Below are 14104 nucleotides of genomic sequence, written 5' to 3'. Positions count from 1 at the left end.
GTAGCCAGGATCTATATGTAATTATCACTTCCACTCTTAGTTTTTAATTTTTTAATCTGAAAAATCCAAAAAATTAGAAGGGGATTGGTCTCCTCAATTACAGACATAATTCATATGTCTTCAGTGCCTTGGTTATGTCTAAGTATATATTCCTATTCTGTATCTTGGTCTTCAAGTGTGCTCATTGTAAGTTTAACTTTATGGGATATTTTTGCAAGATGCTCTGAAAATTTCTTTTTGGTGAACATTAATTAATGTTGGTTACAGCAAAATTTTTAGATCCTATTTTTATATCACTTGTATTGGTCAGCATTTGGTATAAAGGATATTTCACAATCCAAAGTCAGACAACTATTTTTGCATGAGCCTATATTGCCTTGTGCATTGATGGCATCATGAAGACAGTCTTATTATGTATGTAAGGTAATGTCATTCAAGACAGTTTATATATTATATTGTGTGAAGGCAGAAAGTAAGATTTCTCCTACAAAATAGGCAACAATAAGTTCATGCAATTTAAAGCGAGCTAAAAGGGAGGTTGGCACTATCAATCAATACCTTTGAAATGTTAGTTTTGCCTAACTCTGTAAATGGAGCAACAGATCACTGCTGAGGAATGGACTGATGGAATAATTAATAGTTGCCATGGTTAGAAAACTATTTTCATAATGATAGATCATCTGTGCATGGAAGTGTGCCTATCTAAACAAGATAATTCCACTCAGAAGAAAGAATAATTTTTAAAAAAACCAATAAATCATACTGCCCATATGAATCAACTCTCATTGTTGGACGAGAGTTTAACAGTATTTATCTGTAATTCCTGTGTTAACTGGAAAACATCACAGATGTATTGCCATAATTTTCTTTTATACTGATGTAACCTTCTGCACAGTTTGCAGAGTTTTATCAAGTCATTCATTATTTTAGCAGGTACTTTGATGCAAAAACTGTACTCGGTTTATTAAAGCCCGACAAACCTCTAAATATTTAAAATTAAACAAATTATCAGTGAAAAACCCACACATACTTTTTTAAAAATGTTTTTTGAAATTACTGTATTTACTCATGGCAGTAAAATTATTCTCTCAAATGAAGGTGCTAAAAAGGCAATGCAACGCCCATCAAAAGTGTTCTAAGAATAATTTACATTTCAAACAGTGCATATATTTCTTATATGTTTATTAACTTAATGTCTTTATCACTTTAAACCATAAAGAAATACATTAGACAATTACGGAAATGATGTATCCTACAAAATGCTCTTAAAAGTGCTTCTTTTGTACACTTAGTTCCTAACGTGTCTAGTGGTAAAATAACTCAATACGGCTTGGCAAAAATGCATAGACTAAATGTAACTTAATTTTTTTTGCGCTCTCCCATTCCCCAATCTACAGACTTGCTGAAACACATACATACAGTATTTTGTAAAGCATAAGGTAAGATATTTATTCTCCATCATGTCCACTATGGGCAATCAACAGTGAGTCTTTTAAATTCTACAGTGAGGGCCCTGAAGTCAAGTGATGTCACTGCTTTCTTAAAATAGTTTTGTATAGTCTTGCAAGAGCACAGAATCTGAAGTCATTTAAAAGAATTTTGGTTGTCTCATTTTGAGATATTTTCTTTATTCCTTCCATGAAGTGATCTCGATAGTGATGTCCATTCCACATGAAAGTGAAAGTCCCTTCCTCTCACTCGGATGAGGAAAACTGTTCTTCCATGGTTGACAGACATATTCTTAGAAATTCAAAAAGGGAGCACCTTTAAAATACTATGTATATCTAGCAAAGCTTTCCCTGAATTGTACTTGCATTTCATAGTAATAAATAATCTATTCAACCTGTAGGCAAACCCACAATAAAGAAGAAAAACAAGAAACAAGAAACCCTCAATGTGTTTGTGTGCCAAAGCAAGGACAGAGTGAACGTAATTCATTATTTTAGCAGGTACTTTGATGCAAAGACTGTACTCGGTTTATTAAAGCCCGACAAACCTCTAAATATTTAAAATTAAACAAATTACCAGTGAAAACCTGAAGCTTGTGACACTTGCGATTGTAGCTTTCGATTTTTCTTTTCTTTCTTTCTCAAATCCTGTGTATTAGCTTTCTTTCTATCAATTTTTAAATCTTCCTGATTCATTATTTCTGCCAACTTGTTAACAGCCTGTGTTTTAAGGGTTTGTTCTCTGTTCATATTCTTTTCAAGGCAGCTTTAAGATACTAATCTCTTCCTCTTTCTTCAATTTATATTCTTCCACTGCCTTCCTCATTTTATCCGTTAGCTCCTCATTTTCTTTTCTTAATTTCTTTTCTTAAGCCCCTCTCTTCCTTTAGCTTTTTTTCCATCCCACACGTTGCAACCGATTTTGCCTCTTCAATAGAGTGATGTTTGTCAGTTAAACAAGCTTTGGTTACATTATGTTCATTTACCTCTAGTTCTAATTGTTGTAATGATTTAAGTTTATAGTTTAAATCTATTTCTAAATTTTTCTTTTCCTTTTCTGAGTGAGTAAGCATGCCAAGAGCTTCTTTTCTCTCTCCTTACACTCTTTCAAGATTATGTTTGAGATGCTTCACCTCCTCTTGTAAAGATGTAATTTGAGCTTGAAGGTCTCCAATCATCTCAGATTCATGACCTCTGTCTCTTCGTTCAGCTTCCAACACAGCTTGCAGCTGATAATAGTTCTTGTCCATTTATGACTTGGAATTCTCTAAAATCCTATTTCTCTCCTGTAGTTGCCTGCCTAGGGAATCCAGCTCACAAACTGCCTTGCTCGTCTCTGTGGGGCTCTTCCCTAAACCCACAGCTGTGTCTGACTCTGTCTTGAGTAAGTCATTGGTTGCTTCTGGCTGCTTTTGTAATTGTGCCAGCTTCTCATTATCAAGCTGTGAATTCTGATTTATTGTCTTTAAGTCTTCCAATGGATCCTTTAATGCATTAACCTCATTTCTACATTCCTCCTCTTCTCATTTTGCTGTTCTACTTTTCTTTGGTACTCATTAATTCTATGTTGTAGCAACAATTTCTCCTTTTCAACCTGAGACACTTTGGATTCTAGATTTCTCCTTTGATTCCCCTCTTCAACCAATTCTTTCATTATCTTGTCTAGTTTTATGTTTGAAGTTCTGCACTTCTGCTCCATTTCATCTTTTAATTGCATTTCATTATGCAGCTGTTCTTCCAGCTTATAAATGGGTTTTTGCAAATTTTCCTGCAAGCTTTTACCTGCATTGGAGCTCTTTCTATTATCATTAGGATTAGCTGAAGACAAATATCTACAATTGCTATAATATGTAAATCCTACAAAAGGTAGCTGATTGTCAACAAAACTTTAGGTATAGGGAATATTTTTTCAGCTCCTTTATCATTTTCTAAATCATCAAAGTTACTTGTATCAATGTCACTGCTTAAGTGTGGTACAACTGGTGCTACAGTGTCTCGGAGTGTTTCCCAAGGCCACAGATCATTTTTGAAGAAGAGATGTCGTTTGATTTCTTCTACACCATTTCACCCTAATCTCTCCTCTCTGTCGGTAAGGAAGGCACAAATAAGATTTTTTGCTTCTTCTGATACATCATTATCATCATGGAAGTTAAGTGAATTTTTATAGTTCATAATCTTACTATAAGTTCCAACCAGAGAATCTGCATAAAAAGGTGTAGAACCTACAAGCATTTCATATAAAAACACCCCAACAGCCCACCAGTCACATTCTCATCCATAATAACCATCACCTCCTGGGGATTTTAATACTTCAGGGGAAATATAATCCGGTGTTTCAATTGCTGTATCACATCATACCATATCTTCCTTATTCATCTTCACACAAGTACCAAAATCTGCTAACTTCAAATGTCCAGATTTATCAAGTAGTATGTTATCAGGCTTCACATCCCTATGAATGAAACCCATGGAATGAATTGCATTCAATGTAAGAACTACTTCCGCAGTGTTGGAAGCAAACCTGTGGGCCTTTAGGCAGGCTCGGTTATGAAAGCCTTAAGACAACAGCAACCTTTGAGTAAAGTTTCTCCTGTAAAATCGGAAACAATGAATCCATCCACGCATTAGAAACAAAGTTTTCCCCTATTACCAAGAAACGCATTTAGCAAACTCCTAAGCCGGAACTAGTGGTTAAGTTACCTAGTAACCTGTGCTTTTCTGTTCTTTACACTGGCCTATGACTATTGCCAACATCTTGTTAATCAAGAAACACCCTCTGCCCCAGGGGAAAGCCCCACCCTTGAAACCTCCCTCCCAAAGGCCCCCACCCACAAGATGGCGAACTCCCTGCTTCTCTTCCGGGTCCTCTGCTCCCGCTGGCGCCAGCCAAGGCCCAATCACCCCTCTACACCTTCCCGCCGGCGCCACCTAAGGCCCAATCACCTTCTGACCCATCCCTTCCTTGCTACCTGTATAAATTGAGCCTGCAAACAATAAACTGTGTCAGCTTGATCAGACATCCTGTCTTGCTGTCCTTTGTGTCTCTTGTCCCTTCATTCTCTCCTCTAGGTTGTTGACCCCCATTGATAGTCCTGCAGGTCGGGACAATTGGCGCCCAACGTGGGGCCCTACAGACCGGAGAGGCGAGAACGTCACCCCCAGAACACGAGGAACAAGGGTTAAGAAAAAAGATTTGAAACACTTTTTAGTCTTTATTGAAGATGTGTGTCCTTTGTTCCCTCAAGAAGGAACCATCAGTGAAAAGAAATGGCAACGAGTGGGCAATTACCTTCAAGACTATTACAGAGTTTTTGGTCCAGAAAAAGTACCTGTGTCAGCATTTAGCTATTGGAATCTCATTAATGATGTCCTGCGCGTTCATTGCGAGTGGCCCGATTTACAGAAAGTTGTCATTGAGGGAGAAAAAACCTTGAGATCTCGCTCTCCTCCCCCTTCCGAGGCTTCTCGGCCCGCCTCCCCTTCTCTCAAAACACATCCTTCAGATTCCGCTGCAAACCCCTCCCAAATATCAGACAGACTCCCACCCTTACCGATGGTTGAGTCTTTCCCCGTCACTGACGGAAAAGGTTTCCTCCCCTGAAAATTCCGCTGACTCCCTTCCTCTCCCTGTTATCCCTCCCCCAAATATTTACCCTAGTCTCATCAACTTAAATCTTGATGAGCCCCTTAATCCCGCTGATGAAGCCACTTTGGAGGAAGAGGCAGCGCATTATAATAATCCTGACTGGCCACCTAAAGCCCCTACCATCGCCCTTGCCTCTGCGCTTCACCCACAAGCAGTAACCTTACCCCCCTTCATCCCCCCACCACCTTATCACTCTCCTGTTCTTGACCACGTGTTTCCTGCTTTCTCCTCTCTCTCCCGTGAGTGTTTACATGCTGCGAATGACCTCTCAGTCCTCAGGCAGATGGTCAAAAATAGAAAAGAACAAATCCAACTCCTACAAGCCATCCGTGACCTAGATCAAGAGCTCTCCAAACTAACCCATTTAACCTACACCCCAAATTCTTCTTCTAAAAGTATTTCCCTCCCCTCGAAATCACTTTTTCACAAAACAAAAAAATCGCCCAACCCTGTCCTGACTTTTCCTGTCTCCCTACAGAGTGGGGTTTCTATTCCCCAGAGCCCCTCCCCTAGATTATTTGACCCCGATAACCCTGAAGAAGAGAGCACTGATCCTGATATGAAAGAAGAAGGTCCTGTGAGTACTACTCTTGTTGACAGAACCCAGAGAGACTCATGGCGTGACAATAAAGATGACTATTTAGACGATGGCCCCGAAGACCGAGCCGAAAGAGGCCCATGTCCTAATGACAGGCCTCCAGTAACATCCTTTTCACCCCTAGATATCCGAGCTCTAGAAAAGCTCAAGTCAGCTGTTTCCAATTATGGGCCTACCGCCCCATTTACTCTAGCTCTGCTAGAATCTATCACTAATGATTGGCTTACCCCAAATGAATTCCATCAGCTTGCTCGCGCAGCCTTAAGCGGGGGAGACTTTGTTCTTTGGAAAGCCGAGCTTGCTGAATTCGCTAAAGAAATTGAAAGTAAAAATCTTACCCGACCCAGTTCCCGAGACTGGACAGCAAAAACAATTTTAGGTGACGCTCCTTATAACACTCTAGCAGTCCAAGCACGCTTTCCCACAGGCCTCCTGGCTCAAGTCAGACAAGCTGGCCTTGGAGTTGGAAAAAGTTACCCCCTAAAGGAGCCACTACTGCCGCTCTTACTAAGATACAGCAAGAAGCAGACAAGTCCTATAGCTCTTTCGTCAGCCACCTTACGGAGGCAGCTGAGCGCATGTTTGGAATCCAAGAGCCCGACAACCCCTTTATTAAACAGCTGGCTTTTGAGAATGCTAATCCAGTCTGTCAAGACCTGCTTTGGCATCATTGCAAAGAGTTAGTGTCCGACTTTGTGCGCCTCTGCGCAGGCGCCGGAACTAGTCATGCCATTAGACTAGCTATTGGAGTTGCCTTGCAAAGGGCAGGCATTGGCTCAACACAAAAAACTTGCTTTAATTGCAAGCAGCCTGGTCATTTTGCCAAACATTGCCCACAGCCTCGAAACCCTTGGCCTCCCAATTCTGGCCTTAATCTGCCCCTTCCTAGTGATTCTGGCAACACCCCTAAACCAACTAATCCATTCCCCCCTTCCACCCCTTGTCCCAGATGTCAAAAAGGATACCACTGGGCCAAAGAATGCCAGTCAAAAACCGATATACAAGGTCTGCCCCTCCCTTTTAGGAACCAGGGAAACCCCTTCAGGGGGCAGCCGCCGGCCCCCCTGCAGAAGATGAACCCCGGGGCAATTGGGTTCATCCCCTCGACAGTAACCCAAAATCAATTTCAGACCTCTGGAGAGCCACAAAAACAGCCCAGGATTGGACCTCTGTTCTACTACCAGTATAATATTGACTCCAGAAGAAGGGACAAAGCTTCTACAGATGGGCATCCGAGGGCCCCTCCCCCCTAACACTTTCGGCTTAATTCTGGGATGCACTTCAGCCTCCCTAAAAGGGCTTCAAATACACCCTGGAGTAATTGATCCAGATTTCAAAGGAAAAATTCAGATCCTAGCCTCCACTCTTAAGGGCCCTCTATATATTCCAGCAGAATATACCCTTGCCCAACTTCTTCTCCTACCCTTTATCCCTTCCTCCAATAAGTGCCTTAAAGAGCACCGTGAAACGAGTGACATAGGCACCACAGATGTCTATTGGGCTCAACAAATTACGCGTGCCCGCCCCATGCTAACTCTGTCCTTAAAGGGGAAAGCCTTTCAAGGCCTCCTAGACTCAGGAGCCGATGCCACTGTTATTGCCAAAGAGCAGTGGCCCCTTCCTGGCCCCTTACAAACTCCACCACCCACCTACAGGGAATCGGACAGTCACAAAACCCTCAAGTTAGTTCCCAGTCCCTTCATTGGTCAGATCAAGAAGGGAATTCAGGGACAGTTATTCCTTTTGTAATTCCTAGGCTTCCAGTCAATTTGTGGGGATGAGACATTCTCTCTCAAATGAATATTATTATGTGTAGCCCAAACGAGTTAGTGACCAAGCAAATGCTGACACAAGGCTACTTGCCTGGCCAAGGGCTAAGAAAGAATGCACAAGGTATTAGAACTCCTGTGACCATCGTATCAAATACTCAGAGAAAGGGACTAGGATTCCCTTTCTCCTAGAGGCCACAATCATACCTGTACCCCAGAAGTATGCTGATAAAATAACATGGAAAACAACCAAGCCTGTCTGGGTTGATCAGTGGCCACTGAATGCAGAAAAACTACATGCAGCCACACAGCTTGTACAGGAGCAGCTGGTAGCAGGCCATATTGAACCTTCCAATTCTCCTTGGAATACCCCCATTTTTGTCATTGCAAAAAAATCAGGCAAATGGAGGCTCCTACAAGACCTTCAAGCCATTAATAAAGTTATGGTCCCTATGGGTGCCTTGCAGCCTGGCCTCCCTTCCCCTGCTGCTATACCCATAAACTATTATAAGATTGTTATAGACCTGCAAGATTGCTTCTTTACTATTCCTCTCCACCCAGATGATTGTATCCATTTTGCCTTTAGCCTTCCCCAAATCAACTTTAACAAACCAATGCCTAGGTATCAATGGTGTGTTCTTTCCCAAGGTATGGCAAATAGCCCTACCTTAGCCCAAAAATTCATAGCCCGAATTCTAGACCCTGTTAGGAGACAATAGCCTCATATTTACTTCCTTCATTACATGGATGACATACTTATTAATTCCCCCGATGAAGCTCAAGGCATTGCCTGTTTCCAACACCTCCTAGAAACCCTTGAAGCCACCCACTTGAAAATTGCTCCCAATAAAATTCAGTTTTCTGAACCCTATACTTACCTAGGCTATAGCCTCCAAGCTCACTGAATTTTCACACCCAAAATAGAGCTCCACACTTCTTCCTTTAAGACACTGCATGACTTTCAAAAATTGTTAGGCAACCTACAGTTTTGAAAGTTTAACTCCCTTAAACAATTTACTAGCAGGCGACTCACATCCCCTCTCCCCCCGCACCCTAATGCCCCTAGCAGTTGATGCTATAGAACAGATAAATCAAGCTATCTCTCTACAAACCTCCTTTCAGATTGACTACTCCTCTCCTTTATATCTTATCATTTGTGCCACCACCCATGCTCCAGTACGAGTTTTTTGGCAGTCTACCAAGACCCTTGAACAACGAGGCAAGCCTCTCCTTTGGGTCTACCTCTCCAGCAAACCTGTAAAAGTCCTAACACCTTACTTTTCCCTAGCTGCCTCTATTATCATAAAAGGAAGAAAACTAAGCAGACAGTATTTTGGTAAAGATCCCGATATCCTTGTAGTTCCATATACTACAGAGCAGATAGATTGGTTGCTACAAACCAACGATAACTGGGGTATCGCTTGTGCCTCCTTTGCTGGGACCATAGATAATCATTATCCCACTGACCCTTTAATCCAGTTTAGTAGACTACATCTCCTAGTTTTTCCCAAAGTTACCTCCCCCTCTCCTTTGCGAGAAGCCCTCCTCGTCTTCACAGACAGCTCAGCAACAGGGCAGGCAGCATATGTTATTCAAGATAAAACCCCCGTCTCCCTGCCCACTCCCTTTTCATCCTCCCAACTTGTTGAACTTTATGCAGTCCTCCAAGTGTTCCAATCGCTCTCTAATACCCCTTTAAATCTCTATACAGATAGTTCCTACATAGCCCACTCAGTACCTCTCCTAGAAACCACTCCCTTTATTAAACCTTCACCCAACGCCGCTGATCTGTTTAGACAAATTCAATATCTCATAGTCCGACGCTCCAACCCCTTTTTTATTGGCCATTTGCGGGCTCACACAGGACTCCCCGGCCCTCTTTTGGCAGGCAATGCCCTTGCTGACCAGGCCACCCGTACTCTTCCCTTAATAGCGCCAGCTTTCAGTAGTGCACCCCTAACTCAAGCTCAGCATGCTCACTCCCTCCACCACCTTTCAGAAAATACTCTGCGGCTCATGTTCAAAATTACCAGAGAGCAAGCCCGAGAAATTGTCAAAAGATGTAATGACTGTGCTCCACATCTTCCTGTCCCTCATTTAGGAGTGAACCCTCGGGGACTAATCCTGAATGAAATTTGGCAAATGGATGTCACTTATTTCACCCCCTTTAAAAAGATGAAATACCTCCATGTTACTATAGATACCTTTAGTGGTTTTATCTTTGCATCGCCCCTTACTGGAGAGGCTTCTAAAGATGTCATTACCCACACCTTGCGCTGTTTTACAGTGCTAGGCAAGCCAAAGATTATAAAAACTGACAATGGGCCAGGTTACAAAGGAGCTAAATTTCAGCACTTCTGTTCTGACTTCCAGATAAAATATATCACAGGCATCCCATATAATCCCCAAGGACAGGGAATTGTAGAGTGAGCTCATCAAACTCTTAAAAACACGCTCTCCTGCCTCAAGAACAATCCCCTCCTGTATACAACTATCAGCCCCCATAATCAACTTAGCCATGCCTTGTTTGTCATTAACTTCTTGATGCTCAACTCCCATGGATGCTCAGCTGCTGATCGGTTATGGCACCCAAAAACCAATGAACTTCAAGCGTTAGTAAAATGGAAAGATCCACTGACCTTCGCATGGAAAGGTCCCGACCCCGTTATTATCTGGGGCCGAGGGTCCATCTGCATTTATGACCAACAAAACTCTGAGCCTCGATGGCTCCCTGAAAGGCTAGTTAAAACTGCTAACTTACCACAGTCCAGACTGGAGCTTCCATCTCCACCTGAGACAAATTCTCTTTCCATTGCAGATGCAGTCGCCAAAAGTCCTCATCCTCCTGATCATGGCCACAGCTCTGAGCCATCAGCCAGCACCACAACCCGCAAGATCCCGACACTTTCCCTGGAACTACACCTGGATAGTGCTTTCTGAAAGAGGAGATGTTGTTTGGTCCCGCTCTCAAACCTCGCCAGACATCTGGTGGCCAAGTGTTTTACAACCTGATCTTTGTAAGTTAGCCCTGGGAGCAGGGCCCCCCTGGGGTATAGAACACCTTCTAGACCAGAGTTCCATGCCCAATATCTTCCAGAAAGATCATGTAGCCATGCCAGGTTGTTCAGATTCTGGGCGTCGGTCAGTTCTTAGGTCATATTCTTTTTATGTCTGCCCCGGGCAACACTGACCCTGTAAACTCCTCCATAAATGCGGAGGCAAAACAGATTTTTATTGTGCTTCATGGGGGTGTGAGACCACGGGAGATACCTATTGGAAGCCATCCTCTTCCTGGGATTACATTATAGCCAGAGCCAATTACTCCCACAGTCTGTTTGCGAACGGGCGTCCATTCAAGAATCGTCAGTACCCTGAGGCCCTCCCAGAATGTGAGCACACATACAGTTCTACTAGAGGTTGGTGCAACCCTCTTTCAGTCACATTCACCAAAACAGGGAAAAAAGCCTTAAGCTGGACACAAGGATATACTTGGGGTCTTCGCTTATATAAAGAACATTATGATGAAGGCATCACCTTTACTATTAAACTCCTTAAAGAGTTCCCTGCCACCCCTTCCACCACCATAGGCCCAAATACAGTTCTAGGTGGGAAGCACCCTCCCCCACCGAAGCCTTCTGCCCTCTTGCCTGACCATAGCTTCGCAACTAGCAGTCTTAAACCCTCCCCTACACCACCAGTGCCCACCCTAGTGAGCTCTAAAGACCTTGTCCTCACTCTCATAAATCAAACCTTCCTCAGTCTTAATTCCACCACTCCTGAGCTTACCGCTGAATGTTGGTTATGTTACCACTCTTCCCCCCCTTTCTATGAAGGTGCTGCCATTCCTGGCAACTTCTCCACCTCCAATGATACCTACAACTGCCATTGGGAATGCGCTAGTTGGGAAGGCCTAACCTTAGCCCAAGTAGTCAGTAACGGGACTTGTATAACTAACACTCCTCAAACGATCCCTCATGAGTACACCCATCTCTGTCGGGAAATCTTCCCCACTGAATGGGGACCTCAATTTATAGTTCCCCCCAATGACACCTGGTGGGCCTGCTTAGATGAACTCACCCCCTGTGCCTACAATCCTGTATTACAAGAACATGGATTTTGTGTTCTCGTAAAAGTTATACCCAGGCTCATTTACTACCAGCCTGATGAGTTCTTCCATATCTGGGAACAATCTTCAGACCCTTCCCTCCCTAAACGCTCCCACTGAGAACCCATTACTGCTGTTACTATCGCTGTTTTGCTTGGCCTAGGAACTGTAGGTGCAGGCACAGGCATATCTTCTCTGCTTCTTTCTAACTCCCGCTATCACGAGCTCAGTGCCACTATAGATCAAGATATCCAAGAATTGCAGAAAGGAATCTCTGACCTGACAGATTCGATCTCGTCCCTTGCTGAAGTAGTTCTCCAAAATTGCAGAGGGCTAGATCTGCTCTTTCTGCAGCAGGGCAGGCTGTGTGCCGCCCTGAAAGAGGAGTGTTGTTTCTATGCTGACAAAACAGGAGTAGTTAGAGATAGTATGAGAAGAGTTAGAGAAGGGTTAGAAAAAAGGAGAATAGAAAGAGAGCAGAGTGAAAGTTGGTATAAAAATTGGTTCTCCACCTCTCCATGGCTTACTACTCTTTTACCCTCTCTCTTAGGCCCCCTCATAGGATTAATATTGCTCTTGTCTTTTGGCCCTTGGGCTCTTAAACATTTGATGAGCCTTGTAAAGAAGCAAATAGACACCCTTGTTGGCAAGCCTATTCAAGTCCACTATCACAAACTTGCTTGCGATAGCAATGATGAGGAAGCTCCCTCCTCCAGCAGATATGAACGTCAGTATGACTCTTCTAAGAGTCCTTGAGTAAGCTGGCTGAGTACCAAGGGTAATGGCAGCGAAAAACCTGCCTTGAGGGACATGTCTGATTGCATAGAGGTTTGTGTCCAGTGTCTTCCTCTCCTCAGAAAATAAGGACATTTCATGCATAATCAAGCAATTCCCTTCTCTTCAGCACAATCTGTAGGACTAAAGGAGTTCTCTTCGCATGCCAGGTATCCACACGCCAGGTACCCACTGAGGATCAGACCCCTGTACTCCCCACGCCCTTGGAGTACTCAGCTTTACAGAATCCTCACTGAAAAATATTAATTCTTACAACAAATCAAGACTGGTAGCCAATGACGGGTAAGATATGGTTGTATTGGGAATACCAACCTAAGACAGGGTATAGTCGTTAGAGGACTATACCTAAGAGGTACAACCTAAGACAGGCACAGGCCTTGACCCAGCCGGAGCTAGGCTGGCTGTTCCAATATAAGAAAAACAGGGGAGATGTTGGGAGCAAACCTGTGGGCCTTTAGGCAGGCTCGGTTACGAAAGCCTTAAGACAACAGCAACCTTTGAGTAAAGTCTCTCCTGTAAAATCAGAAACGATGAAGCCATCCACGCATTAGAAACAAGTTTTCCCCTATTACCATGAAACGCATTTAGCAAACTCCTAAGCTGAACTAGTGGTTAAGTTACCTAGCAACCTGTGCTTTTCTGTTCTTTCCACTGGCCTATTAATATTGCCAACATCTTGTTAATCAAGAAACACCCTCTGCCCCAGGGGAAAGCCCCACCCTTGAAACCTCCCTCCCAAAGGCTCCTACCCACAGATGGCGAACTCCCTGCTTCTCTTCCGGGTCTTCTGCTCCCGCTGGCGCCAGCCAAGGCCCAATCACCCCTCTACACCTTCCCGCTGGTGCCACCTAAGGCCCAATCACCTTCTGACCCACCCCTTCCTTGCTACCTGTATAAATTGGGCCTGCAAACAATAAACTGTCAGCTTGATCAGACATCCTGTCTTGCTGTCCATTCTTTGTGTCTCTTGTCCCTTCATTCTCTCCTTTAGGTTGTTGACCCCCGTTGATAGTCCTGCAGGTCGGGACACCGCAGTATAGAATTGTGCCCATTTTTCAAGCACATCATAGTTGCTCATTAAGTTCACAAGATCTCCACCAGGCATGTATTCCATCACCATGTAGAGGTAACGATCATCTTGGAATGCATAAAAAAGCTGAATGATCCAAGGACTGTTAGCAAAAGCCATGATGTCCCTTCTTCCCAGTAAAAAGCACAATCAGATCTCTTAATCATTTCAAGTTTGCTGAGAAGCTTCATAGCATATACCTGCCTGGTGGATTTATGCCTCACCAATTGAACTTCTCCAAATGTACCTCTACCAATCACCTTCACTACTTCATAATCTTGAGCTTTCATCTGTAAATCCCTAATTGTATTTATTGTGTCTTTATATCTACTTAAAAATTTGTCAATAGTTTTCTTTTTCTTAAGGCAGGAAAATCCAAATCATATACCAAAGCATCCAATCCATCCAGCAAACAATCCGAATTCACTTCCGATTTGGGATCCCGCAGCAGGTGGTCGATATTTTCAAACCGAGTCTCAAAACTGTCCGCAGTTGACATGCTGCTGTTACTGTGCCAGTACCTCCTCCCAGCACCAGCAGTGGAAAGCAATTTCAACCAATGTTCTCCGGCTGTGGGTTCCCAGGGAGTGGAAACCTCAGGGTCACAGGTGCGCCCAGCTCCCTTCCTCCCCTCACTGAGGGGATCTCCGCTCTCCAGACCTGGGGCCATGGCA

The 14104-nt window shown here is 43.5% G+C and overlaps 1 protein-coding gene and 1 pseudogene across 1 annotated transcript in view; both read right to left on the bottom strand.

Annotated features, from left to right (window-relative positions):
• Nucleotides 1–14104, bottom strand: part of LOC140844380 (RNA-binding motif protein, X-linked-like-2) — an 85000-nt gene that overhangs the window by 8188 nt on the left and 62708 nt on the right. The window lies entirely within an intron of this gene.
• LOC108399948 (rho-associated protein kinase 1-like) lies at nt 1309–13929 on the bottom strand (annotated as a pseudogene).

The sequence above is a fragment of the Manis javanica genome, chromosome 11 (genome assembly GCF_040802235.1).
Source record: "Manis javanica isolate MJ-LG chromosome 11, MJ_LKY, whole genome shotgun sequence".
Lineage (NCBI taxonomy): Eukaryota > Metazoa > Chordata > Mammalia > Pholidota > Manidae > Manis > Manis javanica.
This window is presented reverse-complemented; position numbering and strand designations above follow the sequence as displayed.